The sequence below is a fragment of the Ammospiza caudacuta genome, chromosome 7 (genome assembly GCF_027887145.1).
Source record: "Ammospiza caudacuta isolate bAmmCau1 chromosome 7, bAmmCau1.pri, whole genome shotgun sequence".
Lineage (NCBI taxonomy): Eukaryota > Metazoa > Chordata > Aves > Passeriformes > Passerellidae > Ammospiza > Ammospiza caudacuta.
Genome location: NC_080599.1, coordinates 3927705 through 3936800, shown reverse-complemented (window position 1 = coordinate 3936800; position 9096 = coordinate 3927705).

Here is a 9096-nt window from a genome sequence, read left to right as displayed (position 1 = left end):
GGATCTGTGCTGGGCACAGAAGGTGTTTTCCGTTGCTCTAAGACTGCCTGCTGTGGAAAGTGGACTGAATATCCAGCAGAGGAATGACTTTTGCATTTGATGGAGCTTTGCTTTCCCTTGGCTTTGTTGGCTGACAAGTAATGAACATCCCTCTGTGTCTCGGGCAGCTCCTTCTCCAAGGAAATCAGGTGAATGCTGCAGCCAAGGAGCTGAAAGCTGCAGGTGCAGCCTGGGCTGGAGGGAGCTCAGATTTGCACAAGGCTGCTGTGAGTGCCAGGTCTTGGATGGGGGAAATGGTGGGGTGGGTGTAGGGAAGGGGTCTGAATGATTGTCAGCCATAAAGTGTCTTGATTTTCGTATCTATTCAAACTGCATGAAGACGTTCTTCAATTCAGTGTCAATTGGAAACTGCAGATATGAATTTATTAGAATAAAAACTCTTTACAGGACCTGAAAAAATCTTTTCTCACTGTCATTTTAAATAATATTTATTACCTTTGAATACACTACTCAAATCTATTTTACTAACCACACAGCATTTGAAGACTCAAATCAAATTATTCCTAGAGACTTGGCTTGTTAAGATGTTCTGGATCTTAATGAGCCCTGGGGCACTGAATTCCTGCACTGAAGAGCTGAAGGCTGAACAAGCCTCTGGAGCAGGAAAATTCAGCAGCAGCCTCCAAGTTGCTGAGGATGTCAGCAGCCCCCACTGAGGCCATCCCTGCCCAGAGACCGTGGGGGAATGGGCAGACAAGGGGAGTGTCCCTGGGGCTGGGGCAGCACAACTCAGAGGCACCAGCGGCTCCAGCTGGGAAATGGAGTGTGGAATGTGGCTGGGAAAGCCCTGCCTGGGCTGTGCCCAGCAGGACACACAAGCCCTGACTCCCATTCCCCAAACAACTCTCTCAAGGAGACATTTAAAAGGAATTACAGATGTTTGTGTTCTCTGAATTGGACACACTGGAGAAATACTGTCAAGAGAATCTCAGGAGCTCAAAACAACAAAACACACTTTACTGGCAACTTTAGAAAATTAGAGGAACTTGGCAATTAGTTTAATATAGCATTCAATCAATCAAAAACACATTTTGCATTAACCTGGCCCATTCAACTTCACAAAGTCTAAGCCTGTTTAATGTAATGTTAATCAAATTTTGCAAGAGGAGGGAATTAGAAGAAGACACAGAAAGAGAGAAAGAAACAAAAAAAAAAAAAATTAGAGAAGCACACACACACAGCTACTGAACTCTGGAGTCCAGCTGTGTTCTAATGGAAATTGCAAGAGGCAGTAGGGTCAAGATGTGTGCTTGCCTTGTGGTCGGCCTTCAATACCCCTTGGTCTTCCTGGGCCCTTCCCCCAGGTGGGACTTGGGCTCATTTGTTCCCTCAGGAGCTGGGCTGGGGGCTGCAGAGGTGGCTGTGGAGCATTGCCTGTACTGTGCCAGGGACTGGCAGACACTGCTGGGCTGGAATAGAGGCTCTGGGGGGATTGGGGTTCCAGGGCAGGGCAGTGTTGGGGTCACAGGGCAGGGCAAGGCTGGACCTGCCCCTTCCATTCCCACACACAAAATGTTTCCAGTCAACAATCTCCTCCAGTCTGTCACAATAGGGAAGGTTGGAGATGAAGTCCCAGTTCTTGTCATGGGCACCTGGAAAGAACAACAGTTCTTTTCCATAGGAGGGAAAGCATGGAGCCCCAGTGTTTCAGGAGCAGATGAGAAGAGACCCTTAACATGCCAAGGTAAGCTGGACCAGTCAGGCAGTCCATGGGAGGCCAAACCAGCCAGGCCTGTTCTGTGTTCCCTTGGTTTTATGGGGACCCACAGTGTCACAATGGACCCTTGGTTCAGTGGGGTCCCAGAGTGTCTAAATAGCTCCTATGTTCCAGAGGGCCCCAAAGTGTCACAGTGGTCTCAAATGATTCCATGAGGCCTTGCAGTGTCACAGTGGTCTCCATGGTTCCACAGGCCCCACAATGTCACGTGACTCCTCTGTTCTGTGACCCCTGCAATGTCACAATGGACCTTTGGACCCTGGGGGTTTGCAGTGTCACAATGGTCTCCTTTGGCTCCATAGTGTCACAATGAACCATTGATGACATCAGGCTCTGCTATGTCACAACGGCCCTTTGGTTCCATGCAGCCCTGCAGTGTCACAAATGCCTCTTGGTTTTGCGAGGCCCCACAGTATCACAATGGTCCTCTTGGTTCTGTGTGGACCCCAATGTTCACAATGGTCTCCTTTCGTTCCATGAGGCCTCACAGTATCACAATCCCTTGCTTATTCCATGGGGCTTCATAGTGTCACAATGGTCTCCATGATCCCATGAGTGTAGTAATGGTCTCTTTGGTGCCATGGTGCCCCTCAGGGTTACAATGGCCCCTTGGATCCATGAAGCTGTAAAGTCTCTTAATGGTGTCTCATTGTTCCATGAGGCCTTGCAATGTCACAAGTGACCTTTGGCTCCATGGAGTCTTGCAGTGTCACAATGGCCCCTTGGTTCCATCACACCCCAAAGTGTCACAATGGTCTTCACAGTTCCATGCGGTCCCACGGTGTCACAATGGACCCTTGGTTTGATGGGGTCTTTCAGTATCACAATGATCCCTACATTCCATGGAGACACACAGCGTCAGTACGGCCCCTTGGTTCCATTAGACCCATCAATGTCACAGTGCTCTCCGTGATTCCATGAGGCCCCACAGTGTCACAATGGTCCCTTGGTCTCACAGGGCCCCACAGTGTCACAATGTTCCCTTGATCTCACAGGGCCCCACAGTGTCAAATGATCCCTTGGTTCCATGGGCCCTGTGCTGCTGCATTCCCCCTTCCCCTTCTCAGGCCACCCTGCCAGCTGAGAAATGCTCCTTGGGGCTCGGCCTTGGCCAACAGCCCATGGGTTCAGCTCCTCTGCAGCTCATCACAAACACTGTCTGCTCCAGACACTGCTGCCCAACCAGCTCCTGGTTTCTGTAGGAGCAGCCCTGGGAACTGTTTTTGTTCCCTCAGTGGCACAACATCCCTGTTCTCACACTGCCAAAGAAAGCTGTTGATGCCAAGTGCGGCCAGGATGAAGCATTGCTGGAACTGAAGCCCCTCTCTTGGGGACCTACAAACAGCGCTCCAAAAGGAGCCCTTGGAGCTCTCCTGGGCCAGCGACTCCCTCTGAGTTGGGCCTCTCCCAGCTGGGAACTCTCCCATTTGCTGCACTCGGGGATCCCCAACAACGATGGAGCCTGGGCCGATACCCCCACTCCTCCAGGCTCAACCCTTCACGCACTGGGGAGATGCCAAAGGATCCACAGTGAGCATTTCCTGCCCTCATGGGAATTGCTCACAGGTGCCTTGCACTGACTCTTTGTGTCTGTGTGCACACAGGAGTGCCTGTGCTGGGGAAATGTGACAGAAATGCTGCTCTCTGAGGGGTTGGAGTGCCTTGGATAGCTGAGTCAGTCAGATATCCAGATAGCTGTAAGGTTAAGTCATGAGGTCTAAGCTAAGTTCAATTCTCCTAAGAGTTGTTATTTTGCAAAATTGTAACATTTAATTTAAGTTATTAGCTAAGTTAAATATTGTTAAATGTTATTCTTCTGTTAAATTGCTAAGTCATAGGTTATAAGTAAAGTTAAATACTGTTAAGTGCTGTTGTTTTGCTAAACTTTGATGTTTAAGGTATGGGTTACATTTAAGGTGTAAGTCAAGTCCTGTTAAGTGTGAGGCCTATTAAGTTTTAGGCTGTATTCCTTTTATCCTTGCCCTCACTGTGCTTGTGTCATACACATACACAGGGACAGTTCTCAGCTCATTTCTGGTTTGATTGCCTAAGTTTATTTTGGTTTTGTTGTTGCTTTGTTTCCGTGCTGTGCCTGAAGTGTCCAGTCAGGAGAAGAGGAACTCTTGCCAAGGAACTTTGTGCTGCTGTCCCTTAATATTAAATTTGGTTTTTGCTGCTCCCTTGCTGGGGATTTTTTCAGCGCTCTCAAGGCCTCGTTCGTAACAGGGTGAAAGAGCCCTGGCCCAGGCTCTGGCCCTGGGGGACATGGGGATGCTACCGGGGGGTCCCTGTCCCCCTGTGCCACCCCCAGGGCCCCGGCCCCCTGTCCCCGTGTCAGGCTCTGGGGTCGATCTCGTGGAACATCCTCTGGGGGAGGCTGCGGGGCCGGGGGCGGGGGGACCCGGGGGGACAGGGGACCCCGCTGTGCACGAGCAGGGTTGGACTGCTCTGGGGGGAACTGTGAGGGGGGACGGGGCAGAGTGACCTCCCCAGTGACCTCACACAGCCATCTGTGATGTCACGCAGCATCCTGTGATGTCACAGAGCCCCCGTGATATCACACAGCCACCTGTGATGTCACACATCTCCTGTGATGTCACAGAGCTCCCAGTGATGTCACACAGCTTTTTTGCGATGTCACACAGACACCTGTGATGTCACAGCCCATTCTAGCACATCACACAGCACCTTTGTGATGTCACAGAGCCAACTCTGGGATGTCAGCCTGGAATGTTACGCAGTTGCACTGTGATGTCACAAAAGACTCTGTGATGTCAGAAAGCCACAATGTCATGTCAGAAACTGTTCTGTGATGTCACAGCCTGCTGTATGATGTTACACAGCCAGCCATGTTGGAAAAGAAATGAAATTTAGCAAAATATTTAATTATAGTGAGTAGTGTGTGAACTGGTTTGTTAAAAAGTAGTTTTGTAGCCGTTGAAAGTGTGTTGGGTTTTGTGTGTTACCTAGCAGGTAGTCTTAGAGATTTAATAAATAATTAAACTAGTGCAAGAAGGTAAGAATGCTAACCTGTCTAGAGGCAGCATACAATGCTCTTAGAATAAGATAAGCAGAGGATTAATGACCTTGTTTGTGAACCAAGGAATGTATCACAAGGGGTCTGTGACCAGGCAAGGGGAACAGAGGACAGTTCCTTAGAGACTAGGCAAGGGAAACAGGAAACTGTTTCTTGGAGACTTTGTTGTGAATCGCATGTATAAGAGGGAAGCACCAATACGTGAATTTGGGGGCTTGGACTTTGGGACGTGAGTCCCCCAGTTCCCCGGGCCCTTAATAAAGCACCCACAAAACTTATCCGAGTTTTGTGTCATTTATCAATCGGGCAACAGTTTTCTGGCGACCGCGGCAGGACTCCAAGGGCTGCTGGGGCGGTTCGCGTCCCGATCCACTCCAAGCCGGCACCGAGCACTTGTCGGGGAGTAATCGGTCGTGACCGACACCCCACGCCTGTTGGACAACTGCCAAGGTAAGCCCGAAGGTGCTTTATATTGGAAAAAGGTGATAATTGGATTTGGATTTGGTGGTTGGTAAAAAAGCCTAGGCTCCGGCCATAAGACGTCTAAGAACGCAGGACCGGAACTCGCCCTCTGTTTGTTTTAGGGAAGGACGGCGAGAAGGTATATTGGTTTAAGGTATATTGGTTTATTGGGATTAATAGTGGAATTAAAGGTTGTAATATGATGTCTTTTAAAACTTTTAAAACCTTAGTGCAAGCCAATGGTAAAATACCTGGAAATACACCATTAGGTTGTATATTGAAACGGTGGAAAAGTGAAGGGTATTATCAAGAATTGGATAAAAGTAAAATGATAGATTATTGTAATCATTGGTGGCCTGAATATGAGATTGGGGAAGCGGGATGGCCGATGAATGGTACACTGGAATTGGGTATAATGGAATCTTTGATGCAATTTTTAAGGAGGAATGAGAAATGGGATGAAATACCATATTTGGATTTGTTTTTCGTTTTATATCGGAAAGAGGAATGGCAAAAGGAATGTGGTATTTTGGTTTTAGAAGTGAATGATGAAAGGGAGTGTGTGGGATGTAAAGAAAGAAAGGAGCGTAATTTGTATCCTTCAATCGAGGAAGATTTGTCTTATTGTATAGCACCTCCAAGGGTTCCAGTTGCTCCTAATGTGCCCCCTGCTCCCCCTGCGGATATAGCTATAAAAACGGGATCTAGTGAGAGTGATAGTGATGGTGGTGATGGTGAAAAGAATGAGAATGTTAAAAGAACTCCGTTAGCAGGGCGGACTGGCAAGGGGAGGAAGGGGCAGAAGGGGCCACATTTAATTGCGCCGTTGAGGGAAGCTGTGGGACCACAGGGAGAAAGGATACTTATAAAGGTGCCTTTCTCCCCCGGGGATTTGGTAATATGGAAGCAATCAGCGGGGAGTTATCGGGAGGATCCTGAAAGGGTGGCAAGGGTGGTTAAAATGGTAATAAAGACTCAGAATCCGGACTGGAATGATTTACAGGTATTATTAGATACTATAATGGATTCCACGGAAAAGGAAATGGTTATTAGAGCCGCTAGAGAAAAGGCTCATGAGGAAATTCGGTTGAGACAACTAAATGAGACAGTTGATGAATTGGTACCAAGTGAGGAACCTAAGTGGGACCCAAACTCTACGGGAGGAATAAGGGCTGTAAAACGATATCACGATATCAGGAATTGTTGGTGGAAGGAATTAGGACAGGAATACCTAAGACTATGAACTGGTCTAAGTTGTATTCGGTCAAGCAGGACAAGAATGAGTCGCCATCTGCCTTTTTAGAACGATTAAAACACATGGCTCAGATGTTTACTAATTTAGATGTAGAGGATCAATCAGGAAAACTTCAATTGGCATTGTTGTTTATGGGGCAATCACAAGAGGATATTAGGAAAAAGTTACAAAAGCTGGAAGGAGAGGATACTAGAAGTTTGGATAAAATGCTGGAGGTAGCGTGGAAGGTATACAACAACAGGGAAAAAGAAACTGCAAAAAGACAACAAGCTAGTATTCTGGCTGTAATGCAACAGGCAGGGGCAGGAGGAAGACCCATTAGGGGTCGAGGTCGGGGAGGAGCTAATCACGGACAGAGGGGGTTGCCAAGAGGTCGGGGAGGATTTGGGTTTGCACCTAACATGGGGAGGTTGGATCCAAACCAGTGTGCCTTTTGCCGACAATTGGGACACTGGAAAAATGAATGCCCGGTTAGAGGAGGTATGGGCATGGGAAACATGGGATTAAGGACAGCCCCAATGGGAAATGCCCCTGTGGGAGGATTCACGGGAGGACCAGCAGAAGTCGCTCAAGCACTAGTTTTGGGAAACTATCAGAATCAAAGCTGACTAGAAAAGGATTTAAGGGTAGTTTTAGAAATAGATGGAAAGGATCAAGAATTTATGGTAGACACTGGAGCTACTTATTCTGTACTCAATAGACGATTGGGACCTTTGAGTGACACAACGGTACAGGTGGTGGGGGCAACAGGGAAGCTAGAGGAACAACCATTTTTACAACCTTTAAATCTTAGGTTTGGGGGGAAGGAATTAGATCACCAATTTTTGTATATGCCAAACTGCCCCACACCCCTTCTTGGCAGAGACCTGTTGTCCCGACTTAATGTGAAAATAATATTTGAGGGGGGAAGGGTGAAATTGGAAATACCTGAGGAACAAATAGCAGGCATTTTTGTGATCAAGGAAGTGGATGCCTCTCCTATTCCAGAAGAAATTGAGCAGGCTGTAGTACCCTGGGTATGGGAGTCAGGAGTCCCCGGAAAATCTAAAGCTGCACAGCCAGTAAAGGTGGAACTAAAGGAAGGGGCCCGACCAGTGAGGATAAAGCAATACCCCTTGAAGCTTGAGGCAAGGAGGGGAGTAGCCCCGTTAATTAAACAATTTTTGGCTCAAGGAATATTACAGGAATGTGAATCGGAGTATAATACTCCAATTTTTTGGTAAAGAAACCTAATGGTAAGTACCGTTTGGTACAGGACTTAAGGGCTATTAATGAAATAGCGAAAGACATACACCCAGTTGTTGCTAATCCTTATACTTTGTTAACATCTGTATTGGAGGAGTTTAAATGGTTCTCAGTGATTGACCTTAAAGATGCCTTCTTCTGCATCCCACTGGCAATAGAGAGTAGGAAATATTTTGCCTTCGAGTGGGAGAGTCCTGATTTTGGGAGAAAGAAGCAGCTTATGTGGACGAGACTCCCACAGGGATTTAAATGCTCCCCTACTATATTTGGAAACCAACTGGCCAAGGAGCTGGAGGAATGGAAGATAACCCAGGTAACAATATCCCCATCCTTGTATGTAGTCCTGCAGTACGTGGACGACATTTTTCTGGCTACTAAGGAAAGGGAAATGTGCGTGGAATTAACAATTAAATTACTCAACATGCTTGGCCAAGCAGGGTATCGGGTTTCTAAGGAAAAAGCTCAATTGGTCAAAAATAGCGTTATTTACCTTGGTTGTGAGATCACACAAGGGCAGAGACGTTTGGGAGTAAACCGAATAGAGGCAATATGTGCTATTCCTTTGCCTCGTAACCATCAGGAATTGAGATCTTTTCTAGGAATGGTGGGATGGTGTCGACTGTGGATCATGAATTTCGGTCTCCCTGCCAAGCCACTATATGAGGCCTTGAAGCAGCATCGGTTGGAGTGGACGACACAGCAAAAGAAGGCCTTCCAGGAATTGAAGCAGGCACTAAAGGAGGCCCCAGCCCTAGGACTCCCTGACGTGACCAAGGAATTCCAGTTGTACGTGAATGAGAGGCAAAAACTGGCATTGGGGGTCCTCACCCAGAAGGTGGGATCCTGGAAGAGGCCAGTGGGATACTGCTCTAAACAACTGGATTCGGTAAGTTCCGGGTGGCCCTTGTGTTTACGAGCCGTGGCGGCAACAATAATTCTTATTCAAGAGGCCCGGAAATTGACTTTGGGGGCAAAAATGAAAGTGTTTGTTCCCCATATGGTCATGGCCATTTTGGAGCAAAAGGGGGGTCACTGGCTATCATCCAGTTGAATGTTGCAATACCAGGCCATCCTGAGAGAACAGGATGATATTGAAATAAGGACTACTAATCATGTTAATCCAGCAGAGTTTTTACGCAGTGAACAGGAAGCTGGGGGATTGGTGCATGATTGCATAGAGGTAATTGAACAAGTATATGCCAGCAGACCCGACCTAAAGGATGAACCATTGGAAGAACCTGAATGAGAACTGTACACTGATGGATCCAGTTTTGTCGAGAATGGGACTCGCTATGCCGGGTATGCAGTGGTAACATTGGA